The following is a 14,473-nucleotide window of genomic DNA, read 5'->3' on the forward strand; positions in this document are numbered from 1 at the left end:
TTTGAGACTGGTCCCATTATTTCCAATACAGCAGCACAGCTTGTATGCATTAGTGTAAAGAGGTCTTGTTTGTGGCAGCTGGGTGGAACCCTATGCGCCCTTACAAGGTGGGGAGAACATTTTTGGTGGGACCAGCACTGCCTGAGGGGTACAGCAGAAAAGAACAGTGGAAAAACACAGAGCAAGGGTGTGTTTGAGAGAAGGAGTGTTTGTGCCAAGATGTGTCAATTAGACATTCTCAATTAAACTGATTGAGAGAGAATGTTTGTTAAAAGATCGAAAGCGAGAGAGAAGCGAAAAGTATTATTTCTTTCTAATGGTCCTATTTGAAATATTGTTTCTAAGCAGCTTTAATATAGTTCCAAAAATAGTGAGCAAATTAAAGGGAATTTTTTTTTAATAAAATATGAATAATAGTATTAACATAAATTTGTGTAATATAAGGAAGGAGCAATTCTCACACACACACTTCTATGGACCCCCTAGCACCCATTCCCCATGGGGTCCCTTGATCAGATTTTGAGAACACCTGGACCATCAACCATCCTGAACTGTCCCAGAAACTCATCCACCTCTATTTGTGTCTTGAACAGGATGTTCGGCAGACAGATCTGACAAACAAGTGCGTCAGTTGCACACACTCATCTGTAAACTGAATATGAGATCACAAACTCACCAACCACCACACCAACCATGCCAAATGGGAGAGGAGAAGTTAATCTGACAATAATAGGTGAATTATGGGGCATTATTAAAGTTCACTGGCTCCAGAGGACTCCAGCAGCTGGCAGAGCCAAAGCCAAGATGTCCAGCCACCTGGCCCAAAAGCGTGGAAGAAGAACCATTTAAGATGTGCCACCAGCGAGTGCACTTTCATTCTTCACACACCATGGTCCAACTTAGGGCGGTCTGGGCTCTGTACTTCACAAATAATTTCATCACCCACTCTGTGTTTCTCTATGCCTCGCCGTTGCGGTGCTATTTTTTGCCCAAACGTTCTGACTCAGCCCGGCCAACTCCATTTTTCCAATTATCTCATATTTGCAAAGCCAATGAGATGTTTTGTTCGGAAAAGAAAGAGGGGGCGGGGGTTGGTTTTGGAGGAGTGGAGAGAAGCGGGGAGACGGAGGGGGAATGAGACAAGGAGAGCCAGGCCCACAGTGGACAACAAAAGGGCCAGTGTCCCAGCGCCAGCTTCACGCGGGTGGGGAGGGCTCACAGGAAAGGCCCTGGCTCGGGCCCGGCCCAGCACACAGCACCAGAACAGGCTCCACATTGACTGCTCTTGGCAGAAAGCAACACACTGCAGCAGCTCCCAGTCGCCACAGAGGTCAGGATTGAATAACCAATTATACAAGCACCCAGCTAGTTTATCTAAGGTTGGACAGAAAGGACCGTCACACACTTTGAGTTCAGTGCCGTATATATATGTCCATCACGAGACGCGCACACACAGGAGTCCAGCTGCGCTTAGATCTTTGTAAGGAGTAAACACAAACACACAAAGATGGGTTTCAATCACAAAACTAGTAATTAATTACAGCCTTTGTGACTAAAACACTATAATCAATGAATGCAGTCCAGATCAGTAGTCATTTAGGGTGTCATGTTTAAAAAAAAGTTCATGAGATTTTAAAGAGCAAACGGCAGAAGTTTGATTCAGAAACAAACACGCTGTGCAAACTCTGCTCCTGAATTCCCCCGTCAAATGAAAAGATGATTATAATCACCCTTGATGATCAATTTATGTACGGCTGTTATTTGCCCAGAGACCATGTTGAAAATTCTTTCTAAAGGACGTTCAAACATCAGCAGTCGCTCGTGTTTTCTCCCGGCGCGGCAGACACTGTGAGACTGTGAGTGTAGAAACGCACAGAGCAAGAAAAAAGAGAGAAAAAAAAACATCGGACCAAATCTCTCATCAAAAGCCGCCATTCAAGCTAAAAGTCCCAATTATGTGTGCTGATGGAGGAAAAGGCAATGCTTAGCAACACTCTGTACAAACATTCACTCACACACAGAGAATGTCTTCTTTCTTGTTTTTGCTCAAAAAACGTTCCTGTCTTAGAGAGGTGACAAGCAGAAAGGAAAAAAAGGGAAACGTGGAGGGACAGAGGGCGATGGAGTGAGATAAGGTGAGAGTTTAGAGTTTGTGTGAAGTCGTAACGTGTAAAGCGTGTGGAGTCAACGGAAAGAGCAGAGCTGAAGTTAAAGGTTACACACCCTTTACCTTCAAGAGCGGTCACCAGGGTAACAGACAATTTTCTAATACAAAATATAAAAAGAAAAACACCTTGCCTGAAAAAAAAACCCCTGTTTGTTCTCCATCTGTACAGTTTTTTTTTTTTTTTTCTAGAACAATGACATCATGGGTAAACGGAACTATATATAGTTCCTCATTAGAATTTGTCATAATCAAAACATCAGAACTTATTAATGAAACACAAGCAGAACGGTGTAAATTGTTTGCAAAACCATTTGTACATATACTGACAGTAAATTTGCATCAAAATAGTTTAACGAACAATTTACAGAAATTAATGCAGTATTTTATTGAACTTTATTGAATGTTCTATATGTGGAATATGTGAAAAACTTGTGTAAACTGCATTTGCGTATAGTGTGATATGGAAGTCCCACAAGCACTTCAAAGTGTGCTCTCCAGCTCTAGTCATTAGTTAGATGATGATAAATCAATTTTCCATAAATTAATGGAAAATAATTCCCAACTTAAGTTGCAGGGTGAGATTTACAAATTGAAAAAGTCGTTTATCTCTGACGGAATTGTGCCCTTCACATATCTGCAATCCTTCTCTGACAGATGGTGTTGTGGGTGCTTATGTCCAATTTGATTTGAACCAAAACTCCCGCCAAATTTATTCTGGCACCTCTTGCGCGGTGCCAAATTTACACTGCCAGATTGAAATAACTGCGTGGAGGGCATGACATTGTGAAGAAGAATGTGAGCAAAACCATCACGACGTGTGAGAAAGTCTGAGAAAATTAAGACATTCTCTGAGGACGTCCAAGACTTCAAATCTGGCTGGCATACATCTGAGTATCAGCCACGCTACTGATACGCACACACACAAGCACAAAAAAATATATGCAATTGTACATACATATAGAAATTAATTAATGTGCACACATGCAGTCATAACACACGCATTTTTATATTCCATATGTGGCTTACTGTTGAGGTTTGCTTTTAAGTGAATTAGCATGAACAGATTAACATCTCAAAACTCTTAAAAGCTAAACGAAAAGAATTACATATAATGTTTACAGACACTTAGGTCTGAAATATAATATGCAGTGAGGCTTATGTTTTGCATCTATGGGAATGTACTTTGTATAATTTATGTTTAAGATCATTTAAAGAGGTAAAATTACCCTTTTATTGGGAAAAAGCAGATTGTGCTAAGCATTCTGCTGAATATCTCCTTTTGTGTTCCACTGAAGAAAGAAAGTCATATGGGTTCGAAATAACATGACACAATAACACTAAATTTGAATTATCGAGTGAACTATTCTCATCTGCGCTACAACCAGATTCCGACAAGAGCGTCATTTCTCGTGCCGCGGTATGTCAGAAGAAAGGGTTAAGCTGGGCTCAGGGCTCCCCTCTCCTCTGAGCACACACATTTCTCTTGTCAAAGGCATCCTGTTAAAGTAGGCCAGGGCATATTTGTGCTTCCTCCGTGTGCTCTATAATGGAAAATGACACTTTCAATCTGTCTCGTGGCAATAACCCCTCTTCAGCGTGTCTCGCGCGCAGCCCAGTCAGCAGAGAGCTGTCATAGCCCCGGGGCCCTGCCGCCACCCGCTTTCATTACATCACTTTAAAATGACAACAAAAGAATACAACGTGTTCGTCCAAGTCTCTGATGCATTAACTGCGGGACAGCAGCAAAAAAAAAAAAAAAAGAAGCTTTGGACTGAGGCAACCCACACACACACACACGCATACGGTTGCAAACACTTGCTATCACAAAGTCCGCATCACACGAACCATGCACTGGAATGTAATCGAAAATAAATAAATAACCCACTAAATAAATATATATATATATAATATTTGTCAAAGCGCACGGCAGAGGCCGCGGTGTCTGTTAAAATCACAATTGCTGTATGTCACGTTGAAGTGTACTGTGGCTTTCAGAAAGCAGCTGTCACGGGCCTGTCACACACACAGGCAGACTATGCTGACATGATAATGCTGCTTTGCATTTTGGAGGGAAGAAAAAACAAACAAAAACCACTCAGAAGTCTCCATTTTAAACTTGTCATAACAAATGAAAAATGAAAATAGTTATTACCCATATTACAATTTGCGTCCTCTTGTCTTTACATTGTTTTTCATTTCTTTCACATTCACGGACGCCGCTTTTCTTCCTGACGGAGGCATGGACAGACGCTTATCAATAAGCAAAATGGCTCCGTCTGACCTGTGCAAGCAGGAAGTAGGGAATCTAAAGACATGTTTTTCCCTAACACACTCCGGATTTACACTGGATTTAATTGTTGCTGTTGTCTCTGTCTGCCTGGGGCAGTTAAAATGCTTGCTGTAAGAATGGCCGGCATTGTGTGGGCTCCACTGCTCCCAGATACTGGTAGCCATGTGAGAGCCATTAGGTGATTGTTAACAGCTCTAAGAAGCTGCCCATGCCCAGCAAAGCCAACAGACCCCTTCACCCACCATCCGACACATCCCTCAACTTCTTTCTCTTCATCTCTAGGACAGGAAGAGGGGAGGTGGACAGGGTGGGGGATGTGGTAAATGCTTTCAAGTTAAAACTTTGATTGCTTGATAAGGTTGGTCATGGGAAAAACTCCCCACTTATAAGCTATATTGCATTTCCATTGGTTAGTCACCAGCAGTGGAACAGGACGGCAAAAACGGCCCGTTTCATCTTAATTCGTTTATTTAAACCCTTACTGTGCGAGTCTGTACAGTGCACTCATAATAATGTTAACATATTAAATGCACTGGAACGCGGCTCTTTAGAGGTCCTCAAATATAGTCTTCAGATAAAAATATTAAGTGTGCACACTATCCCAGTTCCCAGTATCGTTCGAACAGAAAAACACTAATGCGGTGAATCCCAACCAGGGGTACGTGCACCCCCAGGAAGTAGAATACGGTATAATATAAGTTACAAAAGCAACAATGACGGATTACTTAAGCATTACTATAGGCCTGTGGTAAGACAAAACAAAAAAGGTTGGGAAAGACTTAAAGTAATGCACAAAAAGAAGTATGAAGAGGTTTATCTGTGCAGAAACAACAGAGGGGTGGGGGCTAAATCCACGACCTCGCTCTGTTCTCTTGCTGCTGTGTGCACACTGGGGTCCAAAGTCCCCGAAACGTCATAAGCCTGTAAGCAAATATACCAAACACATGACAAACTATACATTCTATTGTGCAAGAGTGCTTATTTCTGCTCTGCGTTCCATTTATCGCTCTCTCTCCAAAGGTGAGAACAGCCTTACGAAAAGATTAGAATGTAGCCTGGCCCTCTGAAAGAGAATTCATCCCTTAAAAACACGGAAAACCTGACACGCTTAGGATGGAGCGCTGGCCCTAAATGAAGCACATTTTCTCACACACCTGAACTTTTTTCTTCTTTTTGGGGGGAAACGAATGTATTCCCTCTTGACTGGCATTGTATAAAAAAGGGAAGGCAGGGCAAAAACGAAACAGCCCAAGTTTCTGAACACTCCCTCGATCAACCATTTATCATCCACCAGTAATTAACCCACTGCGTTTGTCTCTGCTCTCGGCAATAAAAAGAAGTAAACAGATATTTAAATGTGCAGAATGTGTAACCTGTATCTGACTGAGGGGTATGTGAATCCGGATGAAAGAAAAGGAGGTTGAAAAAGATCAAACTGAACGACAGGAACAACACTCTCTGAAACAGCACCTCTGAGCTGAGGAGGGTGAGAAGAGGTGAAGGGGAGAGGAAGAGGAGGTTTAGCTTTTAAATGGCAATAATTAAAAATATATACAGTGGAAAGAGAAGGAAACAGGTGATGAATGAGAATTTGTGTGGTTTACTAAGATAGATATAGTCGGGGGGACAAAATTGTCCCTAGAAATTTGACAAAAATGTACACCTAAAAAGTTAAAACGATCAAATAAAAAAATACATTTAAATGTAAATAAATAAATAAATTACATTTATAAATTTAAATCTAAAAAGTGTAAGGTTTACATTTGTCTATTGCCTTTCTTTAAAATAACAAAAGTCTCTGTCATTTAGATAAATATATAAACCTCATCAGGCTATATAACCATGTGTTAGCTCAATGTGAACACTGCTTTCAAAGTGAAAATCAGTTTCTAAGTTCTTTATATCATTAACAATGTTTTAACATTCAATTAAAATTTTCTTTGGACTATGCTGATGTGCCGAGGCATTTCCTTTGTGCGTATGCGCCTGTGTATGTATGTGTGTGTGCAAATCGCTTTGTGGCCGTGACAATGGGCCAGGGAACAGACGGTGAGAGTGTGTGTATGTCATCGGCGACTGCCGTAGACTGGCGGAGTGTGTCAGATCCAGCCTAAAATGACTAGCAGCTGGGGGTGACAGTTGTTTTAACAGCTGAGCTGACAGGATTAATTCAAATGCACTGAAATCAAAAAGTGGAGAACACCTGTTCAGTCTTCCAGCGGTCCCCACGTCCAGGCAGGGGATCAGGCTTGGGCGTGTAGCCAGGCTAGAGCTCTCTCTCCCGGAGAAGTACGGTGGGTGCACCGCCACCATGGGACAGAAGAAGGGTTGGGGGGGGGGAAGAAAACCGTGGCGGAATAGGAAGGAGTCCAAGAGCAAAGGAAGGCAGAGAGAGAGAGAGACACTTGAAGGGAAAGAGGGAGGACTGGGATCCGCCTAGCTTGTTTCTGAACATCTGGCTCAAATAAAGGGCCTATTTTCTGGCAGGCCGAAGGGTGCTGACCTAGGACCGCTCAGCAGAGACAGATTGCTTCATTTCAAAGTGCGATGCCTGACCGCAGGACTGCTGGGGTTAATTCTGAGCTTCCCCCTCGTGTTCAAAGACCTCCTACCGGAGCTTCATTCACTCGCTGGTATCCACTACCGGCATTCAGTCTCGTGCACTCAAAACCAGGAAGTGGAGCAGCTGTAAGGAGTGTAGTATGTGATGGAGAGTCATTGATAGACTGTGTTGTGTTTACAATCAACAACGGAAGATCTTAGTTTGCAATCACATTAAATTTGTAAACCCTGTCCTTCTGTTGAATATTAAGATTTCATAGGTCATGTGAAATTTGCCTACACAACACTATTATCTCCTAACTTAAAACTTTAACCCTTTAGAATAGCACTAGTAGCATATCCTGATATATTATATCTTTACTGTTTATCATTATCGGATCCATTCACGATATTTCTGATTTTTATTGACAGGTGACTGCCTGATTGAATTAACCATTGAAATTAGCTGGACGTGGGATTTGTGCTTAACTGGTTTGGGGAAAACAATCAGGCAAATATAACATTTCCAGTTTAATGAGAAAGTAATTTGAAGGTAACTCTATCGCCTCCTTGAGCACTGCTAAGAGGCTCAAGTGTACTCAACAGGACTGTGCACAACACAATGTGTTAGCCAATTAAGTTTGAATACTTGTTTCTTGGCTAAAATCAAACTTTAACAGAAAAGTATCCCGACAAACTGACTTCTGTGTGTTTACCTTTACCGAAGACTTTTGTGCGTGTGTTTTTACATGCTCTACATGTGTGGGTGAACAAGCGTGTACGCAGCCTCTGACATTTGGCCTGTGCACATCCACTGTTTGTTTCTTATCTACGCCAACCCAAGCAAATACACCTAAATCTGCTTTGTAATTTACTTTACATATCCCCTTTTAACCCTGCTGAGGCTCAAGTGAGTGTGTCTGTGTGTTAGAAAAGAAGAGAATGGACTTGGATTTAGATTTACAGGGGTGCGTAATGGATATGGGGAAGGGATTTGAGAGTTGGTGCAAGCCATGTGAAAGGCCTCTAACGCCACATCAAAATAACCAACAGCCACTGACCTGCAATTACCCATAATGCAACAGTGCGCCAAAGCCTAGTGGTCCAACCATATGCACATGCCTGCTATTGCTATATTTCCTCTTGCCTTAACTCCCTTTACAGAAATCACACACACACATACGGTTTCAAAAACGTCACCAGTGTGGTTGGGAAAAAAAGTGCTGTGATGGAGATTCAGAAAGCTCTCTATCTACTAAAGCATGATCAAAGAGAGGGGTGAGTGATATTTTATAGAGCTCGCTCAGTTTTTAAAAGTTGCAATGAATATTCATGGGATATTGTATTCCATTATTTAGCATTAGCTTCAAAAATGCCAACACACACAAAATAAAATTAGCATGTTAATAGATATGGGTGTGCTCTGCAAATTAGCATAAGAATCACGCAACTGCTCAACGTCTGAGAGCTTTATAACTAAACAAACGGTGAAGAACTCACTTTATTTGTGCGAACTGATTATTTTTCAGGGGGCTGCCTCTCCATACTGATTGTGTATGCACTGGCATACAGAGAAGTTCTTAAACATCTCATGAAATCAGTCATCATCTACACGTCTCCATAAGGAATATTCATATTATGCAATTCACAGGCACATCATTAAATCCAGCAAGGCAAACGGAGCTGCTAATATATGGATTCCTCATGTTCAAACCCTGCATTCAGCCATCACGGCTCAGGAAAATTTCCAATTCATGCACGTCAATGATGGCTGTGTGCAACTGTCCAAGTCTTGAGCCACAATGGTGTGGCTATGGAACAGTCAGCTCTATAATGGCCCTGCTATGGAGCCACAGTCTAATTCATGAACCTCCGGCTTTTGTGCCTTTCTTAATGCCACACCAGGAGGTCAATAACAAAACTTTAGACACACAATCACAATTGCGCGCACACACACACACACACACACACACACACACACACACACACACACACACACGTAATGCACAAAGACGTCCATCTCAAAGTCTCTAATCCGATGCCCACACTTAAAGTAAAAAAAGACCACAGCGCTGTTATGCCAAAGGCTCTAAGTGTGTGTGTGTGTGTGTGTCCTCAGACAGCTTTTCCCATCCCGTAAGCGGCATTCAGCTCTAATATCACCCATCCAGTGAGAAGGCTCATCCCTATTGATTGTCTTGTGCAAGGCAGCAGAAGAATACAAACTGAAAGGCAGACCCAAACAATTCAATACAACTGACTTGAATGTGCCTTTCATACGCTGGAACAATGGCTCGCTCACAATAGGGCCCCGTTAACTCTAATGTGTTCAGCTGTTTTGCCAACCTCAAAGAAAAGTACACTGACTTGGATTCAGCCGGAGACAAATTAACAGGCATGCAATCGTCTACTCGGGGAAAAAAAGGAGGCATCTTGTGCTTTTCCCAGTAAAGACTGACGGCGTTACTAAGAAAAATCTGTAGCGCTATAATGGCTGCGAGTGAGAATAGCTGGTGTTTTGTTGCGCTAGATTCTGTAAACAGATAGAAACTTTATTCAGAAGGCATCTGTTAGTCTATCAGTTTGGATTGCATCATTTTTAAACAGATATGCCCAGAGGAAAAGATTTATAGCTCTTTGAGAGCTCAATTATCAACTTTGACTCAGATGTTTCTGAGACAATTGCTGACAGAGTACAGTAAGAGTTCTGAGGTATTATTTCATTCGTCATTATTCATTCTTATGGGTGGGTTTAAAGTCGGCCTGTCAAAATCATAAGATTAATCAACACTTATCAGGTACTAAAAGTAAGTAAAAATAGAGCAAAGGAAAGAGAGGAATCAAGGGAAACAGCTTTAGATTTATAATGCTTTATTAACTAATGCATTTCTTCAGGTTACAACTCTGACAACAATCTCTCTATTTCAATAACCTCTACAAATCCATATTTTGGTTTTGTGTAGTTCTCTATTCTCTCTTTTTCTGTCCTGGGTCGCTAACTCAGCCCTCGTTTTTTCAGAGCACGAGGGGAAGATAATGACAAACGACTCCTCCTAATGTTAATTTATACATCTAGCTAATTACTACCAAATGCTGGAAATTGCACATTGAAGTTGTTCTCTCCCACTCTCTCACTCTTTGCTCACAGACGCTCTCAGTGCTCGTAGCATGCCCTCCTCGCCTTCTATGTGCCTAAATTTGTCCTTTTGTGTTTTTTTCTTGTTCGATCAGTTCGGTCTTGATGCATCTTAAAAAAAGCTGCTAAAGAACCTACAACTGTGCATATATGTGTATTTGGGGTCCAATTATAGTGTGTGTGTGTGTGTGTGTGTGTGTGTGTGTGTGTGTGTGTGTGTGTGTGTGTGTGTGTGTGTGTGTGTGTGTGTGTGTGTGTGTGTGTGAGAAAGCACTCCACAGCAGCAGACATATAGCAGATTAGCAGACCCTGGGGAGATTTAGACAGAGATGCACTGCTGAACTGCTTCAGAGCTCTTCTACCCCTTTCGTCTTCATGGAAGAGTGTATCCGCCCTTCTTATTCTCTCTCATTGAGGGGTATGAATGCGTGAGCCCTTGGCTAACAATGACGGGGCCTAAGTGCTGTCTTATAAAATGCCCCAGTGCCTCCGAACACCCCCCTCATGCACGTCTCACAAAAGAGAGTGTGAGTGTGTGCGGTGCAACCTCGCTCTGATCTTAAAACACCATTTGACGTGCCCTACAGTTCAGTGTCATGCTATAAAACAGTGCAGTCGCACAACTTACGGCCCACTGTGCATTAAAAGCCACCTCCAGTCTGACCCCAGACCGGTGGAGGCAGCGTAAGATAATAGAGGCATCCGGGCAGCAGCTGACCCCAGGATGGGCTTTGAAGCCAGAGCATCCCACAGAGAGAGAAGCAAGGAGAGGGACTCAATTAGTCAAGTCTAAATTGAACCATCAATCTCGGCTCACTCCATGGCCATCCGGTACGAGGGGGCCAGCACTCGTAAACAAGACCACGCTGTTACTTCAAGAGGGCTGTACGGCATCTGAGGTGGAGAACTTTATGAGAAAAGAGAGGAGAGTCTGATTCACCATTTGTCTCATGTATGTGGAATATTTTATGCATTAAGCCAACAAAAACAAAACATGAAGAATAATCTAATCTTCATATAATACTACAATTACTTCCACTGTTACAAATTACAAAACACTAAATTATAAATACAAATAAATGTAAAAATAATTACATTATATTATGAAATAATATTGTAAAATATAAAATACAATATATTAAATTACAAAATAATTAGTATATATATATTCTCTTCTCCCCATTGCAAAATAATGCAAACGTTTCACAGCCATTAAATACTATTTACGACTGGAACATTTTCTTAATTTACCCGCAGTTAACAGGTATGTCTAAAATAACTTTATGGACTCTGGATGAGAGTTACTGATCAGAGGAGTGATCTGTTTTATGTGTAAAAGCACACAGGGTGGGGAGACTCAAAGAGAGGCACAGAAAGGTGAATGAGACCATTGTCTGTAAAGGGCTGTGTGACGTATGCTCAGCTTGAGAACTGTGTGTGTGTGTGTGTGTGTGTGTGTGTGTGTGTGTGTGTGTGTGTGTGTGTGTGTGTGTGTGTGTGTGCAAGGTTCAGTGCTAAGGGAACCAACCAAAGCTCGGCCCAGACCATGAATCAAGCTCAGCCCAGCGCCAAGGCTGACAAACACACACACTAACTCGCACACACACACATGGACACTCGGGAGACCCTGAACATCTGTGCCCCACATAACACAGACTGCCAAGCACTAGTGAGGACTACATCTCCTCCACAGAGAGCTGGGGGGAGAGGAGGAGGAGTGCGATCATACCATCAAAGAAGAAAGCGCCTCAAAGATTTGGAGTAGTTCAAGATGAGGATGAAGTTCATTTGCAGTATAGCCTTCTGATTGCAGTCAGTCCTTAAGAGTGTGTTGTGTGTGGATGACACAGGAAGTGCTCTGTGAGTGTGTGTTTGCTGTCCAGACCCCTGAGAGAGACACTGTGCTCCCTCTGAACCCCTGACAGCCCTTCTGCCCTCTTTCCATTACTAAAGCTAATAACACACACACACACTCCAGCACGCTGCTGCCTGACACTGACACACCACACACACAGGCTGCTGGAAACTGTTCTTGCTGCAGTTCTCAAATATATTGCTACAAATATAGTGAGAGATAAGAAGTGGCCTGGAAGGATTTATTTTTTACTTTTAAGCTACAAACGTGTGCTGAATGTTCATTAATTCACCAAATTGAGTAAATCTTTTCTGCTATATATTTTCATATATTATGATATTATGATGATCATATTTCTAATTATAATCATCATCATATATTAACATATGATGCCAGCCTGCTTTCTAGATATAAACCCATTTTGGCCGACCAATTGTTTTCCCACTTGCAACAATGTATAAATCTGTGAATTCGAGCAGTAACAGGTTGATACGGAAACTGCTTGAAGATGTGCAGTATCATTGAGGCCAGTCGATTAGGGACAGACTCGGACGCGCGTTTATAAAGGCCAAATGCTCTGCTCTTGGTCAAACACACGCGCGCACACACACACTCGCCTGACCCAGTATAAGTTTGGCTGGTATCTCATCGTAACAAACGACTCCGCTCGGGCTGTTTATCTGAGGGGAAGTGGAGCAGCGAGGGGGGACAGGTGAGCAAACGGCTCGCTAACACGCTGACTAACACACTCCCGATTTCACACAGGGAGTGAGATGCATGTGGCCCCCTCTCCCCATTCTCTTACTGCTTTCTGACCCATTTCCTTTCTACTTTCCCTTCACAAGCCAGCGCTACGTTTCCACCACACCGAGCGACTTTCGATGAATGTGCATGTATATGCGAGCATGTGATTGATCCGTCTAGAAGCAGCGTATGGGAAAGAGAGGGAGGGCAGGGAGAGAGAGAGATAGAGAGAGAGAAAGAGAAAGGGAACGGTAATAATACGACCCTTTCATAATGATTAAAGCATTCATTAATTTTTCATCATAACCTGCCGTTTGCAGCTAATGGTCTTTGTGAGGTACACAAGCAAACAATGGACAGGCGAGTTGAAAAGGGATTTTTATCAGGCTATGAGAGGCCTGGCTCAATGCACTGCTCACCTCCCCCTCTTTATTTTTTCTCTTTTCTTTTCTGCTTCTTTTTCTCTGTGTCCGTGCTTCTTGAGGGACTGGGGCTTCTTTTGTTTGCACATTTCATTTGAACAGAAAGTAGAGAGATAATGCGCTACTGTAGTCTCCTGCTAATGGACTGTCTGTTTTGCTTGCTTGCTTTTTCTCAAGTTCTATAAGTATCCTTCCTATATTTTTCCTGGCCTCCTGTACAGCTCTTGAATTTCACGGCCAGACTCTTGGTGTGACCTTACAGCTTTCTCAAATGTAACTATTTTTTTCTGACGTAACTATTCAAATCAAATGTAAATGAAGCAAAATCCTGCTTGGTTTTTATAGAACAGGATGATGTTCACACAAATGAGCAGAATCAGTGCCAGCAAAACTCCAACGCCTGTCATTTGCAAAGTCTTACTCAAATGTTTTGTCTATCATGATGCTTTTTATATACAATATCATGTTTAAATCCATTCTGCAGATTTCCAAATCAGAGAGCTGAAAATAAAATAACATAATAGTAGAAATTTCCTGCAAAAACCGCAGACCTGAATGGAAGTCAGTGGAGTGAAATCTAGTGTGACCTCAGTTTAAGACAAAGCATGGAGTAACGCAACAGTTCTAAGACACCTCTGCACTCCTGTACATTAAAAAAAAAGAGCGCGCTAAAGCCTGCTGAATGTAAATACTATGTGAGTGCTAAATCAGTGAATGCTAGCTTTGTTTGCCTGCATTCTTCACATGGTTGACAGCAGGATCAGCTTTAAGTAGCCTTCAGTGTGCACGGGTGAAGAAAACAATTCTCACTGTACAATCACACATCCATCCATCCATCCATTCACCTACCTACCTACATCCATTCATCTATCCACATATCCATCCATCCATCCAGTGTCAGTATTTTCACATGTTTATTTGCACACACATTGGCTAATTCACATAGGAAGCAGGTTCTGATTATTCATGAGGAACTGGCCTCTAATTACAGAGCGAGTGTGGTGTGATGTAAGAGACAGAGAGAGAGAGAGATCCTGTGGAAGAAGCTGAGAGCCGTTCTCTCAGTAATCAGTCTGAAATGAATATGCAAAGTGTGGCACACAATGGCTCCGAACAGCTGATCCCTGCCTGCTTAAACAAAGGCCTGACTTTATCAACAGCTCTCATTAAGCAGAATTTGTTAGTCAGGAATGATGGGTCGATAGATGGAAGTAAGAATGTGTGCGTGCGAGTGAGCGAAGGAGAGAAAGAAAGACAGAGTGAGAGATGCTCGCCACGAAATCCTTCACACTTTCAGTCGGTTTCACATTGTAATTTC

General features: G+C 42.2%; 1 protein-coding gene across 10 annotated transcripts in view; it reads right to left on the reverse strand.

Annotated features, from left to right (window-relative positions):
* sox5 (SRY-box transcription factor 5) overlaps positions 1-14,473 on the reverse strand; it is a 183,423-nt gene that overhangs the window by 40,806 nt on the left and 128,144 nt on the right. The window lies entirely within an intron of this gene.

This window comes from Phoxinus phoxinus, assembly GCF_949152265.1.
Source record: "Phoxinus phoxinus genome assembly, chromosome: 9".
Classification (NCBI taxonomy): domain Eukaryota; kingdom Metazoa; phylum Chordata; class Actinopteri; order Cypriniformes; family Leuciscidae; genus Phoxinus; species Phoxinus phoxinus.